Source organism: Dermacentor variabilis, chromosome 2, assembly GCF_050947875.1.
Source record: "Dermacentor variabilis isolate Ectoservices chromosome 2, ASM5094787v1, whole genome shotgun sequence".
Classification (NCBI taxonomy): Eukaryota; Metazoa; Arthropoda; class Arachnida; order Ixodida; family Ixodidae; genus Dermacentor; species Dermacentor variabilis.
In genome coordinates this window covers 179,405,977-179,429,365 of record NC_134569.1, presented here as the reverse complement: position 1 = coordinate 179,429,365, position 23,389 = coordinate 179,405,977, and the positions used below count along the sequence as shown (strand labels likewise).

At 46.7% G+C, this 23,389-nt stretch overlaps 1 protein-coding gene across 1 annotated transcript in view; it reads left to right on the top strand.

Annotated features, from left to right (window-relative positions):
* LOC142571087 (cytochrome P450 2C6-like) overlaps window positions 1-23,389 on the top strand; it is a 153,145-nt gene that overhangs the window by 19,728 nt on the left and 110,028 nt on the right. Inside the window, exon 2 of the mRNA XM_075679378.1 lies at window positions 12,643-12,688. The gene's annotated coding sequence lies outside the window, so the exon portion shown is untranslated. The remainder of the gene's footprint in view (window positions 1-12,642; window positions 12,689-23,389) is intronic.

The window sequence follows — 23,389 nt, the reverse complement described above, 5'->3', positions numbered from 1 at the left end:
ATCTAGATGTGCAGCTGCGGCGGTAGCCCATGAGTGCGCATTGCAATGTCGCTAGTGAAATAATTGTGTGAACCTTAACGAATTCGATCGGTGAAAATCAAAATCCGTCCACGACGGCGTCTCTAGTAAACGTTGTGCGATGTTCGGACGTTACCAATGCGTGCCGACTGGCGAAAGGCTGCCACGAAGAGCTTCTGACGGTTGGCCTAGCTTCTTTACTACGTAGAATCAAAAGAAAAAGAGAGAATAACAAGAAGAAAAAAAGAACCATATCAAAAGCCCAGAATCAACCATTGCTCGTCGCGACTAAACGCTCTTAGGATGACGAGTGATTTCCAGGTGACGAGCGGCTGCGCTTTATCAAGAACACTGATAACGCCGGCGGGACAAGCATTGTGGCGAAGTTATTTTATTATTTTATTTTAGAGCGCAGCTCTTTGGCGTCCGTTCCTAGGTTTCGCGTCGTCGTCGGCGTTGTCGTCGGCCTCGTAACCAGCTCCGCCCCCCTTTCATCCCCCCAGCGCTAGCAGCGACCGACTGATACCGCTGGATGCCGCTGACGCCGCTAGAGAGTCAAGATAACGTGACTGCATAGAACACCGTCGCCGCCATGCAGAAAGAGGAGGAAAGGGTCCCCCCCCCCCTGTTCTTGTGTGGCGGATAGGGTGCTCTTCAGTTGCCGACGCGCCGGTTATTTCACGTAGGCCCCGGCACGTCGACGAATACGTGACCAGCTTCCCACGGCTAGACCTGGTTCTTAGCGCTGCGGAAGCGAGGGTATCATATTGTTTGTGTCGGCATCGGCGGCGTTGTCCCTGAAACCAACTCCGCAGCTGGGGTTGACTCACTATCGGCGTCAGCGGCATCAGTCAGTCGCTGCTATCTCTTCCCTCCTCCCTTTATCGTGTTGTCCGCTTGCTGCGCGCGCTTCTGCCCCCATCGTTTGCCGCTGGGTGTACACGCCGCCCCCCTCCCCCCTCTTCCTGCGAGTCTCCGGTTGTCAAAGCGCCGGCTCGAACTTAATTCCTTTCTTCGCTCCTCCTCCAATGCAACCCCTGTGCGGTGGCAATCAGAGAGCCAGATCGGTGGCGGCGGATCTGTATATGTGCACCGCCCGAGCCGAAATTGCCGCTGCCGTTCGCCCTGTGCGATGGCAATCAGAGAGCCAGATCGGTGGCGGCGGATCTGTATATGTGCACCGCCCGAGCCGAAATTGCCGCTGCCGTTCGCCACTGCGAAATTATCTGCCAGTTCTTTCTGAGCCATGAGCGAGACGACCGATGGAAGTCCTCCGTCTGCTGCTGCTGCTGCTGCTGCTGCTAAACGAGCTGCTAGAGCAGAGGCCCAGCGCCGTCGCCGTCAGAATCCAGAGGTGCGTGCCGCCGAAGCAGAAGCTTACCTAGTGGAGTCTTTGTTAAAGGAATACGTGTGAAAAATAAAAAAAAATTCTGTGATAGCGCATACATGTGTTGCTCGATTTCTTTGCGTCAATCTATCGAAAAGGTGAAACAGCTTATTTGCTGCGCTCAAATTTCGCATTAGGAAGTAACGTAATCGTCGGTAATTTTTTGTTTTGTTGACGTCATCACGCGTCACCGCGGGAAGGTTGAAAAGCTTAAGGTCAGTACGCCACGTGGTGGCACTCACGCGAACTAAACTCTTGTGTCCAGAAAAGCTGGATACGCTTGGTATCGCAGAATAATGTCCATGCACGAGGAGGCTCCTCGGAGAGAAATCAAAGTGCCTTCCGGACGGCAAGTTTGGCGGCAGTTGATGTTTATTTGTGATGTAGTTTAAACAGCCGTGCGATGATCATATGTCGGATGATGAAGGCTGCAGTGGCGGCGTATGGTCTAACAGAGTGATTTGTATACACGTGCACAGTGTCTCTGTACTCTTCATAAATGTGAATGAGGGTACGTTGCTTGAGTCCAATGGGTGAAACTTATGACTTTTTGTAATTGCATGGATGTGCAGATTAACGACAGGTCCAGGCACGACCCAGAGGGCATTCTCGGAGTACAGGAGGGAGAAAGTCTTGACGGTAGAGTATTCTGATGACGCGATAGAGTCCTTGAAAAGCTGCAAATTCGGTGGGTGGTAGAGAACGATGACAAAAGATGGGGTCTGTATCGGGTCAACACACGAAGGTACATTCGAAATGGTTCACTGAACAAATGTACACAAATGTACACGAGCTTCCGCTATCGTGAGAGGTCCTAATATGTGCGCAATGCTTGAGCTTGAAGGCTCTCCATCGAGCGCATACATTTACGTCCGATGCTTGAGAGCACCGGCATGCTGTAACGTATATAGCCTCTAAATATTGCTTGGTACAATTGGAGTAATGATGACTCCGAGGGTTTCCATCTTGTTTCTGCAACGATGAGAAGGACGTGAACGAAACTTCTCAGGTTTGACACCAGCGCGGCGACGTGTCTTGACCAAGATAGTCCCTGATCTATGACCACGCCAATGAATCTGTGGTGTATTACTGCAGGTATCGCTCTTCCATTAACTATTACGGGAAACTTGCTCATTCGTTTCCGCGTGAATGCAATCACGGAGCATTTTTCTGTTGAGGGCTGGAGGCCTTGATGCCTTAGATACTTAGCTGTGACATTCACTGCACGTTGACGCCTAGCGGGCATTTCGGGACGGGTGGCTCCAGATGCCCATATGTGTATAGCGTGCGCATATATGCTAATATTCACCGTCTTAGGATGTTCAGATGCAATGCCAATCAATGTAATGTTGAAGAGAGTTGGACTCAGAACTTCCCCTCATGGAACACCTCGGTGGATATCGTAATGGCTGTTATCACCATCACATGACGACATATACACGGTGCGGCCACTGAGACAGCTAACCCACTCCACAGCACTCCATCCAAATAGCTGACTACCGTCGTCCAGATCTTCCAGTGCATCAGGAATTGTATGATGGAGTACATTGTCGCATGCACCTTCAATATACAGAAGAACAGAGCCACCGCCAAATCAGAGACATGTTCTTCGACATCTCGACAATCTTGACAGACAGCGTTGGAGGACATCTTGTGGATACCTAGACCCGAGACAACCTCTAAGATCGGGCGGATCATACGAAGTCTCCAGGAAACTCCGCAACAAAAACACCCAATGCGTGCCGTGGCTTCGCATCAACGGCGGACCGAATCGGAGTTTGCAGAGTACTACTGTAAGCTTATTGTGGATCCTTCTTAATGTAGTGACTTCCTGTCTTGTCACTGTCGAGCCCCCGTCACCCCATGAGTGACTCGAAGTACCTTTCACGATCCGAGAACTTCACACTGCGATTTCGGTTTCCCGAAGCTCATCGGCACCAGGATCTAAAGGAATCACGTACGCTGCACTCTGGCATCTTGGCACAGAATCGCGATGTGTCCTTCAGTCTTCTCATAATACGACGTGGGAGACAGGAAAGGCTCCAGATTTTTGGAACTCGAGTCGAATTGTAGCGCTGCTTAAATAGGCGGAGTGCCCTAACGATCTTTCCTCCTTCAGATGGACGGTTTTAGGCAGTTGCGTCGACAACGTAATAGAAAGAATGACCTTGTCAATGACTGAGTGGTTCCTAGATAGCAATAATTGCTTTCCTGATTTTCTGAATCGACTCAGAAGAGGCCATTTCCTATTGACGGTGTTGTCGACTTTGTCTCCACTGTTGAAAAGGAAAGAAGTCGCCGCCAGTTAGTTGAAGCTGTCTTTCCGGGCAGTGAATTTGTCTTCAGCTTTAATCAGCGACACAACTAATGCCACTCCCAGTTGAGTTAGTACTCTGCTTTCTCTGAAACCGCCGTGGTCGCTTAGTGGCTATGGTGTTGTGCTGTTAAGAACGAAATCGCAGGATCTAATCCCGGCCACGACGTGCCACAATTCGATGGGGGGGGGGATTGAAAAAGCACCCTTGTGCTTCATTTAGATGCCCGTTAAACAACCCCAGGTTGTCCAAATTATTCTGAAGTGGCCCAATACGACATGACTCATAATCAGATTGTGCTTTTAGCATGTAACGCCCGAAAATTGTTTGCCTTCTTTTAGCGATATTGTGACAATTGCTACCGAAATGAGAAATATATTAGCAATATGGTATCAATAATTAAAATGATACCATATCAAGCCTTGGTAGCTTTTTCTGATTTAATGGCAATACCATAGCTATTATGCGGCTTTTATAAATGAGAACACTATTGTTACGACTTCTTTTAAGGAACACACGCAGTAGTCGTTTCTGGGGTAAATACTAAGTTACGAAATATTTTCGAAGTCTTGAGGAGCTGAGGGCGGATTATGACAATGGTTCATTTTAAACGACCAATAGTATAGTTGACTTAAGATTTTAAAAATACCTCCAGAACATTTTAGGCGAGTTTCCCCTAAATCCTCTGAGTGTAGATAATAAAAATGCCACTTAGGAGTTTTATCTCTACCCGAACTTGCGCATTGAATTTAGAAGGTCTGTAGGCTCATTGTGAATTTTTCGCCGGTGGGCCTTAGCCATCGCTCTCAGTGAATAATATTACCGGATCTCCAAGGACTACATTGCAGTAAGCACATCTAACTTTCTGGCACGAGTGGATGCAAATTTGTTTACAAGAAATTTTATGATTGTGAAATGTATCCACGCCGTCTAGAGCCGCAGTTGCATAGAACGCTAAACCCACATGGAAGATTCAGGTACGTTCATGAAGGTACTGAAGCCAAGTTACGCGCGAAGTCAGGGGCTTTCTTTAAACATTTATTATCAACTCGAAAAGTAGCCACGACAACGCCGTGATCTGAAATTCATTCCTACACGTTAGTTTAACCCAGAAATGTGTCCTTGGTAAAGAATGCGAATTTCAGTATCGATAGAGCATTGCTTTCTATTAGTGTTGCTTTATTAACCGTAGGAGATAAATCATACTTGCTATAGCTTCTAGCATACTATTCGCGCGTTCCTGTATGACGTTTGCAGAAAGCGCAATTTCTGTCAACCCCAGACTTCTCGAAAATGTCCAGTAATTATAAGCCCAATTCTTCTATCTTCTACTCCCAAAAATAATTAAATAAAATGGTACAATACTACACCTTCTTGGGGGTCTCTAAAAGACGCGAACTTTTGTTGAAGTAACAATACTTGAAGTTACATTTGTGTAATGTGGAGGTTGCGGGTAGGTTTCCACTGACGACAAGCTATGCTTTCGTTCTCTTTCATTTCTATTTTTCTTTCATTATTTTCTACATTTAAATTTCAACCACAGCTAATTATCATTATGCTTTCCTTGGCTTTATTGCCAGTTTGCTTTACATCGTCGTGATATACAGAAACTGGAGCCCCCCATTTGCCTTCCTCTCGTTCAGGCATGGCTATCACGCATTTTCACTCCTAATTGTGCCAGTAAGGGGCTGAAATTTAAGAACTCTTTTAAACGAGTAAACCATTTCCACCACTACGAGTTTCTGCATTGTTTCGACACACATTTATGAACTCAACCATAGGCGTCCTTAACACTGCTATGCAACCCAGTAACAGTTAGAGGAAGTAAACTGGGTGGACGCAGTAATGTTTCATATACTAGTTCATTAAAGCTTGTTAAGAACACGTTGTGTGTTCACAAGTTTATTTCTTAAGTCTTCTGACGGGATGATTAACTCGAGAGGAACGGCGATTGCGATCTCTTGTCGTTATCACGCGAGCTTTCGACTGCAGGTACCAAGTGCCAAGGACGTTTTGACTCAGTTTTGACTCTCGAACAACTACGTTAATAACTCAGTGAAGATTGCCAAAGCAACTGTCTTTTGTAAAACCTTTCCTGAGAGAAGACAATGTCACACTCTCATCTTGCCCGCCGCGGTGGCTTAGCGGCTATGGTGTTGCGCTGCTAAGCACGACGGTCCCAGGATCAAATCCCGGCCGCGGTAGTCCCATTTCAATGGGGATGAAATGCAAAAACTAGGGTTGTTAATATCGATGAACGATTAGTCTACTAAATGTATAGCGCAAAACGATTAGTCTTCACCAATGTTCACTTTTCATTTCCCGGGCTTCATCGATTAGACCTGTTCGAATAATAATTTTCGAGAGTTTGACAGGAGTGGCGCGGAAATTTTGAAATCGTTCTGGAATGGCCGCGCACGAGCATTGAGTGTGCGGCTCTGGTAGAGAGACTGTCGACTGTTTTTCCTAGGGATGCCGAGCCGAGCGCTTCGCCCACACCACACATTCCAGCGCGCTGCCGAAGGCCGGAGACTTGAAATGCCCTCGCCATTCAAGGCACACGACAGCAACCAAGCTGTTGAACGTCGTGCCACTCCCAGTCCACTTAAGACGTGGTAAAACGTGCAGGTCAGTTAGAGTATGTATTAAGACAAGGCGATGGGGTTCATTTCGATTCCCCCAAATCTATAGCGCCCGATCATCTATTCTGGCATGCCTGTTGTATGGCCATTCAAAGAAGGTGTCGCATTCACCCAAACACCCTAGTCAATTGATATTCCTTCGTTCTGTAGAAAAGAGCTTGCGGTTTAAAATCCTAAACCAGTAATTTCGTTTCCCCTTGAGGATATTGCAATTTCTTGCATATTTCATTTCGACTTGACCTTTCACTTCAATTTTACTTTTTTCTTGTTTAACTGTTGTGTGCTGGGGTTTACTAGTGCCATGTATGCTATTTAATTGTGCTCCAAGTACCATTTTATAACATGTACTGCTTCTTGTTTCAAAAGCCACTTGTGCCAAATATATTTAGTCTTTAGCAAATTGAAGATTATCCATTATCAAACGTTTATACACTTGGTTCCACTTCTCAAACTATGAAATACGGTTCTACAAAAGTACGTAACTGTATTTTAACCTTTTTAAAAGTGACCGGTAAAATTTGGATTAATTAATTAAGCAATTAAAAACCCCGCATCGACAGCGATTATACGATTAAAGGCTCAATGAGCAATCATTAATCTTTAGTGAAGTAAAAAAGCTTACCGACCGTTCCTAGCAAGAACGCTCGTGTCTCGTCCATTGAGGGCACATTTAAGATCCCCTAGTGGTCAAAATTAATCAGGAGTGCACCACTACGGCATGCCTCATAATCAATCATGGTTATGACATGCCAAACCCAATAATTCAATGCAGCATTCTTATCTTAGTTTCGTTCAAACTTTAGTACTTTCTGAATATCTCTGGCTCCTCGTTCTAATGATCTAATCTAGTGACAAAGGGCCTCGATCGGTCGAGCCATTTTTGGAAAGTCTGCGACTTATTCACACATAAGGTAACGTTACACCAAGACGCTTAGAATAAATGTATTTTAAAGCCTCCGACTCGTTTTCATTTTCCGCTTATGAAACGTCCTCCGAGGCGCCGAATACATTCAGTTATTTTCTTGGTGCCTTATCTTTTATTTCAGTTAATCGGGGCTGTGACTGTTGAATCACACACTCCACAGCTAGAGCAGTTTTTTTAGCTCTGTCACTTGCGCGCATCGCTCAGGCAAAATTTCAAGTTTGCCTAATGCAAGGCAACGCGACTTCTGCCCACGTTTTTTTTATCCTCAATGAACTGCAACAATTACGCTGTTGGCCCAGGGTTGGTCTCGAGGCCACAAGAAAGCAGATTTGTGTAATTCATCTTTATCCCAAAGCGAATATTGCAAAACAACATGAAATATTGCTTGAGTGGCATTGCGTTAAGACAGCGGTAAGTGGCCTGCGAAGTAATTTATGCCAGTCTGAGCAACATGATTGTAGCAGTGGAACATTTCCCATTTACGCAACATTGCAACCGCGTTGTTGTATTGACATGATGAACTCTTAGCTAAGCATCGCGTATTCAAAAATAAGATGTGTTAACACACCCACTGCTATTCAAAAGTTTGGAAAATTTCGCGATTAAGTTTACATTCACATTTTAAAGAGGAACGGAGCTAAGGGATGTAACGATGGAATAAATGCGGACGTCTCTTTGTTTGACCCTCTATGTTGCGTTAAAAAGCAGCAACTGCTTTAAACCTGTTTACTGCTTGGCTGTTGCCACATAAGAACGCGGACATTGCTCAATCGTTATCTGGCGCACTTACCGTACGTCAGACGTCGATCCGGGCTACCGCATAATTAAGCTCGCGGAACGCCACTTTCATTCCGACGTACTGCCAGCTAAAATTTATTTACTATTACATAAGCGTGTACTTAATTCGCTATCTTGGCGGTCCTTGCGCTTGGAATTGTCGAATAATTCACTCTGGCACTGTGATCTCCTCGATTCCTGGTTAGTTCAGACGGTTTAACGACTGCCTTGGAAAGACGTTCGTCCTGGATTTGATCTACGGAGGAGGACCGATTAATTCGATCCACGGAGGACCGAAGCACTTTTCCGCTACGTATTCCGTTGGTAGGCTTGTACTTCTCCCTGGTGGACCAGAAATGTCGCCTTGCATTAATGTCCGTCCACCTTGCTGATGTCCGCTGGAATAATTTGCCCATGAACTTTCACCAACTTTGCCAATTTAAGGCCATCCTGTACATGCAGCCTCTGGTATGGCAGAGTGGCTGAGGTTAGCAGCATAAGACATAGCTAAACACACGAGCTGATTTGCAGATGTGGTTTGCCGTGTGATTAATTCACCGACGGCGCACTTGAAGAGAAAGCCACGTGCTCGAATTATTTCGCCAGATTCGACACTGGAGGTGAGACTTCCGCTTACCACCGCCTAGATGCTGATGTTCAAAAGCATTTAAAATCGAAAAGTCATGAGACAACGTCAATCCCGTAGCTTTGGTAGGAGTATTATACGTTCGTCGAACGTCTGTTATCACAACATTAGAGTGTTAAGTATAAGGGCGATTTGCGAGCTCCTTTTCTTTTACCGTTTGCTCCAAGGGAGTTGCCGGGTTCAACGTGTAAAAGCAACGACCGGCTGTGAACGGCGCCGTTGTGGGCAGGCTCTGGATAGATTTCGACCACCTAATTATTTTCTGAATTTTCAATTGCTTCGTCAACTGCAACCCCACTCCTCTTTTAAACCTTAAGTGATTGACGGTATCAATAACAAATTACTTGATTAATTAATTACTAATTAATTAATTAATTAATTATTAATGTAGAATTAAGCAATGAATATATACAAAGTAATTAATAGATCAATCTATAATTAAACTGTTAATAATTAATTAATTAATTAATTAATTATGATTGATTAATTCATGCCGTCTCATCGAAAAGTAGTCGCCGATATCTGGAATCGAACTCTTGACTTCGCAGTCAGCAGCAAAACGCCATGGCTACTCCGCCACTGTGGCATGTCTACTATTTACTGCGATTGCACACCTTCAAATATGCGACAGCCTTCGTAGTATCAGGCTGTCATAGGCGTATAATGCCTGTGAAGGCGTACTGCATTTATCAACTGCCGCCAACTCCAGATGACCAGTTAACAAAAAAATTCGCTTTCGCCTCACCTGCGAAAAAGCTACAGTGATATATTAGTTACGGCGAGGATTGCTGTGGTTTACGCAGTAATTTTTGTAAACATTCACCGTGGTGGTGCAAGGTCAATGTTCGTAGCACTATGCCACTGTTGTAGGGATATACACGACAGGAACCCACGACATGCTGTAAGTGGGGTGCATGTAGAAACACGAACATAACAGATAATTACAGGAAGTGCGGGGCTAAGACATAAAAAATTGAATGGTAGGATTTTACGTGCCAGAATTGCAATATGAGTGAGGCAAGCCGTGGCATGGGGCTACAGAATAAAATCATGGGCAATTCCACTGCGTGAAGGAGGTTCACCAGTGAAGCTGTTTAGCACACGACAACGAGGTGACACGTAATTTTGAACAAAGGTACGAACTCATTTATTTTTTCAATGGTTGGTCATCGTGATGAAAGGTACGCACACTCATTTATTCTCTTACTCGGTGATTATTATTTCACCCGCAACTGCAATTACATTTTTTGATAATGTCAAATCGATGCACGTACGCCACTGGGTGGTCGGTTGGAGCGGATTGGTGTGGCTTCGCAAAGAATATATCTGCAACACGGAACGCGTAAACCGCTCCCTTTTCGTACCAACACATCCACATTGAAATCCCCGGCAACGATAAACAGGGGTAGCGTCATCGCAGCTAATTCACGCAACGTGAGTAGCCATGAACCATACAGGACTATGAGTCATTGCATTCTTTGCTTGCTTACGGGGGTGTGAGCCATGGCTCACGGGGGTACGAGCCATTGCTCACGGGTAGAAGCCATTGATGATGACAGTTTTCGACATGCTGTTCTGCATATTGTATGCGTGGTTAGAACAAATTTAGGCACTGTTTCTTTCCCTTTGCTGCATTACGGGGCTATGAGCCATTACATCTTTTGCTTGCTTGCGGGAGCATGAATGCGACGGGGGTTTGAGCCATTGATGATGATAGTTTTTGTTCGCGGAGAGGAAAATTGCATGGAACCCTAGTCATATACAGCTTCGCTGTAATAATTTAGACCTACTGGGAAGACTTCGTTATGAGCGACAGAACAAGAAAATTCTCAGCTTCGAAGCCAACCATTCCACACGAGAACTTGTATTCTCCAGGGATCGTTTGTGGGACTGCGGCTCTGCTCACGCCCCTCTGCTGGTCAAAATACGGTGTAAACCAGCCTGCGAAAAAGCTGAAGGGATAGGCAGCCAATAGCTTAGCGTAAGTAGGTGTCCGTGTCATACATGTATTGTCTCGCTTTTAGTAGCCCTCGCGCTCTTCTAACATCCTAACAGTAACCCTATCCACAGAAGTCTATTTCTCGGTCTTTCTTCGACGATGCTATCACAACGATTATTCTTAATGCTGCTTTCCATTTTCGCGGCAGGTGGTAAGAGCAATCCAAAAGCCTATTGCTTCCAGCCTTCCGATTTGGACCCCAGTCTAAATGCGTTATAGGTTTAAATATAACAACTTTATAACGAAGTGCTTGGGCCCTCCGGAATCATTCGCTATACAGGTCACTTCGTTGTAAAGATCACGCGCCGCACTGTAAACTGAAGAGTATTGTTCCTTCATTATACAGGCCATTTTGTTGTACAGCTCAATTCGTTGTAGAGGCGTTCACTGTAGTGGCATTCGACTGCATACTACAAACCTGTCACAGTGAATTGCTGAACGGTCCGGCACGTGGCACCAGATGTAGCCAATTTCTTCGGTTTATCGCCTAACGACGAACCAGAGGTCGCATTTGGCGACAAAGACGCAAATACTGCGGAAGAGCTACAACCACTGCGCTGTTGGAAACTTCCGTAGAAAGCACAGTAACGATGCTTATGAACAAACATTACGCGCTGAAGTGCTTTCCAGGCAGAGGTCATTGTCAGGAGATACTTCAGACAGGCAAAGATAAGGTTGACGGCTACAAGCAAGAAGGCTGCCCAGTAATATAGTCGAGAGGCTTGATTGCGGGGAGGGGGGACGAGGGAGACGCAGAGAAGGGAGAGGGCGTTGAAGGACCATGCCATAAGCTCTACTGGAGAGAGAAAAAAACGAAAAGAATGCGGGGAGACGCAGCAAAAATGAGTACAACTAGTCTTGTTAAATTATTTATTCATTCACATAAAACTTAAAGGCTTGAGTGAGCGACGTCAACTTAAGGGGGCAGAGAGAGGCCAGAGGGGAATCATCTGTCACAACCTGGGCAACGTCCTGAGTCATTGCCTGAGCCTCTAATCTGGGAAAAAATTCCAGATATGAAATCTTGTCTTCAACCGGGACTACGGAAACATACGAGGGCTAACCAAAAATGTCGCTGCCCCTTATTTTTTATTATCCAAAATGAAATCCATAAATGTACTTGCAAATATAGGTATTATTCTGCGTACCCTACACTATTTTCCCACATAGTCCCCACACCGGCTCAGACATTTGTCCCATCGCAGCACGAAATTTGTGATGCCCTTGTCGCCAGTCAGCGACGCACCCGGTCTCCCTGAGGGTTCATTGTCTCGCAGGTCTTCGTGTCTTTTTGCGAACTCGCAACACCTTCACCTCATACTTCTCAAATCTAGACACATTTCTCCGTGCATGAAAAGCATTTCCCTGTGTATTTCGATTAGCGTTCATCCCTTGCTCGATAGAAAACGAATCACACCTTGTTGATTGTACGCCGCTCATGTGTGAAAAATAACCACCATCTTCAAAAACTGACAGCAGCGTCGTGCCGCTAAGCTACTCGCAGATAAGGCCGGTTCGGTGCAAAGAAGGTCCACCGCCGGGAATGGATATGCTGACCTCGCATTTATGGCCGTACTTACGCTAAAAAAATAGAGGTAAATACCTTCTGATTGACCTTTGTACTATCGCGCTGGGTATGAACTCCAACGCGCGACCGCTTCATCACCCGATAACGTGCTGTAGCTCATACCGAGCGCGATAGTACTGACGTAATTGTCACTGTGCGATTCTGTCAACAGGTGTTTCGTTGCCTCAGAGCAGTACAGGCCTTAGCATTCTAACAACAACGGAACGTCTCCGGCTTCTTCGTGGCGTTGGCAATTGCAATTATTGATTGAAGTATCGACAAAAAAAAAACGTATGCCCTTGCCGTGGTTGCCGACTTCACTGCATCCAGAGAAACTCCACTGCCTGACAGAGCCTTCTTCCGCAGCGCTCGCCGACACTCTACCGAGACGCCTGGATCCACTGACGTGCAGGTGAGATATCTTATCCGAATTTAAATGCGTTAGCATTCTCAGGCTACTTCGCACACTTTCCGGGGGCTATGCATTTGTCTCTCTATGGGGTGATAATTTCCGCAATTTTTCCGGAATTTTAAATATATAAACTGCTGCATGTAACATAATACTTGCCCCTGAGCTACATACTCGAAGAGCCAGACATCGATAGTAGAAAACATCGAAACACGCGTGCAAATGATTATAAATATCACTAATTAATTACTTTACGGCATATATTGTCTACGAATTGTAGCGGGTGAGCTCACGAGACTTTACACTCAAACTGGATCACCAGGATGACAGTAGTTTCTTTATATTATTTTTCAATATGTGGAACAAAATACATGGACGTTCCAGTTAATTTTCTGTTTCAATGCATCAAACAGCGTTTAGATGAAACAGTAATTCGGACAACAGCGAATATTTACAGCGGGTTTGATGGTGCATGTCACCAAATTGTAGTTATTCTAGAAGTTCAGTCCAAGATGATACGCGTTGTGAACTCACCGGCTACAGTTCGTAATTACAATATGTGCCGTGCAGTAAATATTTACGCAGTTAATTAGTGAGTTTTCGTTAAAATTTTTTATTTGCGGTTCGACTTCTCGTGCAAATAGCACCTGCCTCATTGATTAATCCAGCTCAAGGAATATACGTATGCTGTCTGCCATAGGCGATGTCTAAAAATTTCGGTAAGCCTAAAAAATTATTGATCCGTGTGTATCTATCTGTATATCTATGTATTGGGCTTGTATCTGACCACGTTGCTGCCAGTTGGGTCACTGGGTAGTCCGTGCTCGAATGGATAGGGCATGGGTTGGCTGTGCTGAGGTAACACGGTGCGAAACTGACCATCGGACCAACTCGAGTCACTGGGCATGTGACATGTGCACGTGGGAGCAGCTTTTCCACGAACCTGTTTCACGCCGGCAAGGGTCGCTGTAGATGCGGGACTGGATAGGTCATCATCATCATCATCATCAGCCTGGTTACGCCCACTGCAGGGCAAAGGCCTCTCCCATACTTCTCCAACAACCCCGGTCATGTACTAATTGTGGCCATGCCATGCCTGCAAACTTCCTAATCTCATCCGCCCACCTAACTTTCTGCCGCCCCCTGCTACGCTTCCCTTCCATTGGGATCCAGTCCGTAACCCTTAATGACCATCGGTTATCTTCCCTCCTCATTACATGTCCTGGCGATGCCCATTTCTTTTTCTTGATTTCAACTAAGATGTCATTAACTCGCGTTTGTTCTCTCACCCAATCTGCTCTTTTCTTATCCCTTAACGTCACACCCATCATTCTTCTTTCCATAGCTCGTTGCGTCGTCCTCAATTTGAGTAGAACCCTTTTCGTAAGCCTCCAGGTTTCTGCCCCGTAGGTGAGTACTGGTAAGACACAGCTATTATATACTTTTCTCTTGAGGGATAATGGCTAGATAATGGATAGGTACCGCTGTTCTAATAAACACTTTGACGCCGTTGCGGTACATTGCATAGGTGCTACTCAGTCCATGCTGGTCTTCGAAGAACCTCTCCGATGCGAACTTCGGTAACTGGCGTGTGCCCCTAGGTGGGTGTGCTGCTCTTCAATGATCATCTCCCCAACTATAGGTCCCCGAGTATGTGTCACTGAGTGCGTGGCAAGCGAAGGTACAATTTTCAGCCTTCGCAAGCACCGGCGCTCTACGTTTCTCGTCTCGGAAGCCATGCGGGAACTTGTCAGCAATGCCACTAGATGGCTGAGCATGTCCAGAAAGAAGCGCGAGAGAGGCGCCTGGTTGACGCATGACGCGTTTGTCGACGTTGGCAAGCACCGGTGCACCAGGCATTTCGGAGGCCACGAACAGGCTTTGCGACGGCGGCGCTAGACATCGCGGGATGATCTTACCGTAATGCCAGAAAAGAATCCTGCTGCCGTACAAGCCCCACAGATAACGTGCTTGGACCGTGGGATTACGGTATGTCGCTATATTGATTCAATCCTAAACGCGTTGTCACTTACATACATCGTTAGATGGGTTCGTCACATTTAAAAAAAAATGTGTAGATGCCCATGCATACATCGAGAGATACGTTCACCATGCATACATCAAGAGATACTTTCACGTTTGGCTATATAAAGATGCCAAACAGCTCCACCATACCGCAAAAAATAGGTACCTCTGCTCATCACTCAAATGATAAAGAGTAATTTAATGTATTGTAGACACACTTGGCGTTCTAGGACAGTCATTTTTTTTCTCGATGATTTGTGGACCATTTATATTTGAGAGCAAAACATGGATGATGGGAGGCGATGTACCGAAGCACTGCATTAATTAACGAACCTAAACTGTCAATCGAACGTACCAAAGCAGCGTATGTGCTGTTGTACAGAGATACCATAGTTGGAGGCGTTGTGATAATTTCACTGGGCTGACGGTCGCACTTTGCGTCGAGCTCGCGGTACACGGACGGTTTTCCGTTTTGGTCCCATATCAGAGTGCAGTATCCCCGCTCGGGAGTTCAACCCGAAAGCTTGTTTTGAGCTAGGGAAGCAGATAGCAATTGCGAGATCTATGAAGGGGATGTCCTTCCTTTAGTTTTGGGTAGTCGCAGACGTAGGTTATAACGATGACGTGTGGTCAGTATTCACCGGTCAACCATTATGCAGCGGACTCGACACTGTGGCGGTAGAAATACAGGCGCCGACAAAAGTGGTATACTCCACGCAGCGGAAGCCGGAGCAACGGCAAACTGCACCACAACGCCATCTACAGGCAGCATCTGGGATCGAGACAGCCAATGGGTGCCCTTTATTATTTGCAGGCATATCGCTTGACTCGTGTCAATGTTTCGTGCTTCAGCTCGCCAAAATGCCGAGCGACGCCGCTGCAGTAGCAATCTGCGTAGAGTATATCACTTTTGTCGGCGCCTGTACATATATATAAAAGTCGTTGGTTCTCGAGAGCCTGTAAACGTTTTCGTTTTCATCGTCGTCTTTTAAGAGGCTGTGCTGACGATGTTTATGCCGCTACAAAATGTGGTCGTCCCTCGGTTTTCTCCCAGCAAGGAGGAAGAAAACGAATACCAAAACAAGACAGAAGCAAACAAAACATGAAGAAATTGCAAGAGAACTACAACAGCGCCTACAAAGACCAAATTGTTAACACTAAGGGCCAGGATGTGTAGATAGCTCTATATACGGAGCAGAATGATTTAGGTGTGAAAACAGCTGTAAGCGCACAGACTCCCACGTGAGGTCCCAAATGTTCGGCGGTGGACTTCCCTGGTTGTCGCGTAGGGGTCGCAGTTCATTTTAACTGGCTGTCCAGCGTTATCAAACAGGCTGTATGTGGACAGAGAGCTCTAGCGATATGCGAAGGCGGGGGCGCAGGATGCCGATGTAAAATGGAAGCGGTCTACGCTGGTCCACTGATATGCCGGCTTAGCGTGCAAACATCTATTAGCGGCAGGTCTATCCACATTGCAAGTCACGTACTCCTGTAGACGTCGGCGACGAGATTGATTTCGGTGCGCGCGATGAGGAGCAGTGGCTACATGGACCCTTCGTATAAACGCTACGTAAAAGGAGAGGCACTATATACCGTGTGTTGAGGCGAACTTGCACGCGCCGGTCCTGTAGTCGATGGAGGCAGCGGGTCCGATAGTGACGGCTTTGTCCTTTGCAGAAAAGTAGCTCGCACGTGGCGCACCGTTGTCCCTAGGCACGTGCGGGAAAGTTGACAAGATCGGACGGAGTTGAGTGTGGTAGACTTCATTCGGCAGGGTTGAAGGCTTCGGGTTCGCGTACGTCACACTGCCCGATGCCGTCATGAACTTTGGCCCGAAATAAAGAGTTACGAAATCTGCTTGCTGGATAGATTTCAAAGCGGGGCGAGTCCACTGAAAGCGTCGTGTGGCATGGAGTCTCGTGCGGAAATGCTATGGGCGCTTCAGTGTGCACCGACTACAATTTACTGTGACTGCGTTAATTGATCGACAACTTCCACATTTTTCCAGGAGGTTTGTTTGCGCACCCATATTATCTCCCTTCAAATTGTCAACGCGGTACACACACAGGGCAAGTGAGCTTAGGGCAAGTGCTTTGGTTTCCTCGCAAGACTCTAAACGCGCCGCAGTTATCGCCCTTGCGACATTACGTTCTGTGTCTGCAGCTACAGCATTACAATATCTCGAACATGCCGTCCGATGTATATACACGATTTGTACAAGGCCCCTACCCGCCATTTCCAGTATTTACCGAGTGGTGCTTTTATGCTGTCTTGAAATGGGCCAGGGTATCGAATTCCAGAATATTTCATATTTTCCGAGAACACGCCCAGTTTACGAAACGTTTGGCTGCACGGCTGAACGTCGTGACCTTGTCACATCGTCTGAAATTTGAAGCACCGTTGGAATCGTTGAAACAAGCAGATACGTGCGCGATAGCGCTTGCGCGCTTTCGTTAGCGCGGCTCTCTAGCACACGGAAGTAACACATTCGTTTGCACATTTTATATGGAAACTCTTCGAAATACAGATTCGCTTCAAAAGAGGGGCGTAAATGTTCAATTTATAGAAGTAACTTGATAGGACATTTCTGCGACATCATTTTTTCCGCAGAGTTTATTTCCAAGGTTGACTACATAAAAAATTTCGAATAATGTTGCTTACTTAGGCAAAAGTGCGCGCAAGCAACACAATATTCCAACTCACAGTGACGGCGAGCATTGTGCCACCGGTCACATTCGCATGACATCGACAGCTTTGTAATGTAGCTTCTTTAAGGTTTCATGAAACAGGCCAATATAAAGCCAGTAAAGACTGTATCTCCGCGTATAAATATTATGAGTTGACGTCAAATAGATGAAAAGGGAAGCACGATTTATAGACAGACTATTTATTGAGAAGGCCAATATGACTGAACACGTGCAACGTCCCGATGACAGCCGTCTTCATTAGTCCAAGGAGGTGTCTTGTAACATTTTATCTTCCCGGCGGCCGGAGCGCCGTTTCGGCGCAGACTAATTATACAAAGGGGAGGTGGCGGAAAAGTACGCCTTCAACCGCAATACGTGAACGGCGACAGGAGATGTCTGAGCAGATGATGAAGAACTGTCTAGTGGCACGATCTGACTGACACATAAGGTTACTGAGTTGCCCTAAGACCTTGTAAGTTCCGGTGTACGCGACAAAAGATTTTTGCAAGGGCGCACAAGACGAGATGGATTCCAGGGAAGTACAAGAGATGCCGGAGAAAAAGCAGAGGTGTCGGTGGCTGAGCTCATAGCGGTCCTTTAGAAATAATTGCGAGTCGGAGAGTCGCTCATGAGCGATGTGACGTGCCAGATGGGCTCGAGTGGCTGCAACGTGGCAAATTATGTGCTATGTTGTACAGCAGCATATCATATTGACAGCAAATAAAGACGGGAAGAAGTAAAACAGCAGGTACTAGCGCGTCGTAAGGCCATGCTGGATGGTGGCTAAGTAGCAGGCAAATGGCGGAAAAACCGGCGGTGTCGTGAAGGGATGAGCTGTACGCGAACCTGACGTATGGCAGAGAGCTTTCCTAGTTCCCATGATCGTCAGACATGTACATCGTCAGCATGTCGGTCAAGCTGCGTTTCAACTTCTTCGTGAGCCCGTTGGTCTGCGGGTGGTATACAGTAGTGAGCTTGTGCTCCACAGATCACGAAGAAGGAGACGATTGATGACTTTGGACAAGTAGCGGTCTCGGTCTGTGAGCAGTGGAGTAGGGGCACCAAGATGAAGGACCACGTCATGAAGTAGAAGATCAGCGACATCAGTTGCGAAACTAGTCTACAAAGTTCATGCGATGGCTTAGCGCATATTGTAGTTGGTTGCAACGGTGACCCACCCGTTTCCGGATGTAGACGTAAGGAATGGGCCGCAGAGGCCAAGATCCACGCGGTAGAGTGGCTCCTGGGTATGTGAATGGGCTGCAGAAGGCCGGCAGGCACCGCCGAAGACCGTTTACGTGGTTGACAAAGGTCACATGCAGCAACGTATAGCGTGCAACAGGACGATAAAGACCAAGCGAAAATAAGCGGTGCCGCACGCGGTCGTATGTGAAGGACAATACATGATGGCCAAAGGTTTGGACATCGTGGAGTTCTTTAAAAACAGTTGCGTGAAGTTGCTTTGGGAGAACAAGAAGAAGCTCCAGTTTGTCGGGAGTGGTGCTACGATGGTAAGGAATATCGTCGTGAAGCTCAAGCAGTTGAAGCGATGGGTCGCGCAGACTAGAATGCTGGCAGCTGATTATAGACCATAGTGTGTCGCTGCTTTTCTTTTCAGCGCGGATGTTCGCCAGATATTAAATAGCTATCATGAACTCGCGGGTATCACGCTCAGCGGGGTCGTGAGGGTCGACAGGGTTGGGTGATAACCAGTCAGCAACTTCATGCATCCGGCCAGACCTTTAGAGAACGTCAAAGGTGCAGAGTGCCTGGAGCCGTGTTGCTCAGCGACCAAGCCGCCTTGTAGTATCTTTCAGTGACAGGAGCCAGGAAAGGGCGTGGTGGTTCGTGACGACAGAAAACCCGTGGCCATACAAGTAGGAGCGGAATTTCGTCACAGTCCAGGAAAAAGCGCGGCATTTGCGCTCGGTTATGGAAAAAGTTCGCTCCGACGACGAGAGAAGCGGCTGGCGTAGGCAATGACACTTTCTTGGTCGTTCTGGCGACTAGCATCGATGCGAACTTCTGTAGGGGTCGACGGGTCAAAATGCACAAAAATGAGAGCTGATGCAAGTAAATTAAGCAGTGTGGTGAATGCGGTAGCTTGCTCATGACTCCAAGAAAAATTTTACTGACGATTACGATACCCTTATTGCGAAATTTTAGTGCAGCTCTGGCGCCATCTGGTTGCCATTGTCGACACTTTACTCCCTACTTCTCACCCTTTTGTCATACCCTCCCCCTCCGCTTTGCTCCTCGCTTATTGGATCCCCCGTGAACTCTGCGTTCGCTTTTTCATCATTCGCTGTGGTCGTTCACTCGATTATGCCGACGCCGCCGCTCGCCGCAGGAACCGGCACCTGAGAGCTGCGCTCTATAAGAGGCGTCCTTCATGAGTAGGTCACTAAGCGGCAGGACAACGTCGGGAAAATTCCTGACAAAGCAGCACGAGTAAGACCATGAGCTTAACATAGCTGCAGGAATCTCTGACTGAGCGAAGAACAGGAGCATCTTGGATGGCACGCACCTTGTCGGTGTCAGGTTGGACATACTAGCCCTAACAAGGTGACCGAGAATGGTGATTTAAAGTCGAGCGAAGCGACTATTTGAACGACAGAAAGCTGAGCTAGTTGGTAAGGATTCATTATGCAAAATAGAAGTGAGGCGTGCAGACAGGACACAGGAGTAGAGAAGTCCACTTCTCTACTCTTGTGTCCTGTCTGCACGCCTCACTTCTATTATGCATAGCGACTATTAGAGAAGTCAAGTTTCAGGCCAGCGCGGCGAAACACATCGAAAATGGCCGACAGGCGGGTCGGATAGTTCTCAAAAGTAGGCGAAAAGACAATCACATCATCTGCATGCACGTAGTCGAGAGAGAAGAGACGGGACGAAGGCGTGGTTGGAGCTTCGGCTAAGTCAGGTAATTCTAGCTGCCGGAGGTCAGTCACGCAGTCAATTAGTGCAGATGAAGGCTTTATAACATCATAAGGACATTGCTCAAGAACGGCAAATAATACAGAATTTGGGCGACCGACGATGGTGGTGCGGGCGGTGCACATGCTAAGGACGGTAGGACTTCCTTCGTCGGCCACTCTAACAGCGCGGGATAGAGCAGGTGTGACCATCTTCTGTAGGCAATGGCGATGGCCAGAGACATTACAGAAGTAAAAGCCTGGTATCGACAAGTAAGGGATGGTCACGCCATTGACGTGAACGTCCAGCGTACAGCATCGAGTCGCCAGAGTAGCTAGAGTACTTTGGGGTGGAGTAGTGGATGCAGCGTTACTTTCGAGCACAGCATCGTCTAGTTTTGCAAGGTAAAGTAGCCACTGTAGCTTGGTAACGTCGCGCGGCGAGGTAGCGGGGAGCTGGAGGATGGATGGCTGAAAGGTTGCGAACGCAACTGGTGGCCTCTCGGTGATGGCGAGTGGCTGGAATATGTAGTGGGAGCGTCAGGATTATATGGCTTCACCGCAGATACTGTATTGAAATGGCTGCGCTCAATGCGGTGAGCATGGATGGGCAAACGGTGGAGTACGTGGCGGGAACGACTAGCGGTTATTACAGTAGCGGGCAACGTGACAGACACAGTGGCAGTTAAAGCAGAAAGGGCGGTCGTCTTCAGTTCTCCAATGAGCGTGGTTCCGAGAACGTGGAGCGAACGACTGACAAGGAGGGAACGATGTCGGGACACCAGAAGCGGATTTTAGACTGACCACAGTGCAAGCAGCGGAACTCCGAGATTCGCGAGTTCGTATAGCATGATATATTGAACAAGTGAAACCCCCGGTGTGTTCGAGTCACCAGTGTTAGAGTTGGCAAAGAGGCTAGCGGTAGCCACCACTTCAATTTCGTGGCCAGCAATCCTCGTCAATTCGGCTGAAGGCGGTGAAAGGTGAGTTGACGGCCGCTCTTCACACGGAGACGTCGTGGCGGCGTGGGGTAGGTAATAGCCAATGGCCGTTCAATAGGCGGCTCTTGTCCCGTTCGAAGCGCTGGCCGTCTTCGATGATGGCATCGACAGTAGCACAATTTCTGCTCATCAGTAGGTGAAAGGCAGTGTCCGCCATTCCTTTCAGAACGTGGTCAGCTCTTTCAGACTCTGGCATGTTGCTGTAAGTTTTGCGGCAGAGCCCCAGCCTATCCTGTATGAACGACAGGTATTACTCTGTGGACGTTTGGGCTCGAGTGGACAGCCGTATCTTCGCAGCGATTTTTAACTGGAGGCCTTACTGGAAAGGGCACAGAGCTTTTGCTTAACTGTATCTCGTCTCCCAAGTTCGGCCGTATGATTGGCATACCACAACTTCGCGGTTTCACTGAAATAAAAGACCACATTGGCCAGCATTACTGTCAAGTATCAGTAATTGTGATCTCTCACCCGTTCGTATTGCGTCAGCCTGTCCTCAACGCGGATGTCATCGGTCCCGTTGAACATCGCAGGGTCTCAAAGGTGCGCTGATATAATCGTGGTCCGCTGTGCAGAAGCAAATTTCGGCTTGTCTGTGATGGTGGTCGCATCACTGCACCAACTGCTTCGGATCTCCGTCGTCTGACGAGAATACCCAGCGTCTCCACCAATGTGTGACAGGCCTTCAAATAGACGAAACCCGAGGCGCGATTTATCAAGAGACTGTTTACGTAGATGGCCAAGGTGGGTTAAAAGGCGCAACGTGCCAGTGATCGTCGTCTTCCTCATTAGTCCAAGGAGGTAGCTCGCAACAGTATGCATCAAATGTCAAGCGAATAGAAATGTCATTTAGGTAGTATGTTAGCTTCTTCCCGTTGCGCTACAACCAGGCGAGAAAAGATTGTGCTGTATAAAAAACATAACGGACGATTTCTAAGCTTACGCCCCATTTCCTAGAGTCCGCGCTGTTTTCGCTGTACACACCAGGCGCACCAATGCCGTGCAGATGTAACTGTATATTCGGACACCTACTGCGCACATTTCTTTATTGCTACCTCTTTTTAAATTCTACATGGCCGATATGTAAAGACAGAAAGTTGAGCAAGTTGGCAGGAATTCATGTCATAAAAGGTTGTGTTTTCCGTCTCCCTCTTCTAGTGACCGCGTCCATACGCCTAACTTTTAATAACACGTACCCAACACACGTCCTTGGTGACACTCAAAAGTACACCAGGAAAAGCACGTCGCCTAAGAGTTAGGGGGTTCCTGTGGAGATACCTGGGAACGGAGAAATTGCATTCCTATGCCATCGCCGCATTTTATTAAATCGGTTGCATTCAGAAAAAACAGTGAAATGCTTGTGGCAGAATCTAGTAGATGTGTTGTTTACGCCGACATTATTTTCATAAAACGGTTGGAAATGAAACAACGCAAGAAAGAAGAACAGAAACTATAAATTTTACAGCTCTGGAACTGAACAATATTAAACATCATCAAAATTTTGTAAGCTGCACCTACTAAAATATCTGAAGCGTAAAAAATTAATGTTACATACCCCTTTCCAATATCCCACAAATATGTGACTAGGACTTTTGCAAAACCCTTGCGAACATGGAAACAATTTAAGCAGTTGCGTGAGTTAGACGTGAAGGAAGCAAACAGTGCCGATAACACTCCCAACGAGTTCTTGAAAAGATATGCTGGATATAATAGTAAATATCTTGGGCTTATTTACTGCAAGTCACTTTCAACGTCAGACCTATCCGAACATTGGAAAATTACTAATATTGTACCGATTCATCAGTCGGGCGATACTAACCTACCAACTAAATACAGACCAGTTTCACTTACCAGCACATCATGCAAAATTTTGGAACACATTATTCTCCAACATTTAACCGCATATTTTGAAGAACATATTCTAGTAGATGTTCAACACGGTTTGAGAACAGGATTATCCACAGTCACTCAGCTAACAGAGGTGGTACACTATCTTACTTTAAGTAATAATAAACTGATCTACTTTTACTGGATTTCAGTAAAGCGTTTGATTGTGTGTGCCATACTAAACTAACTGAC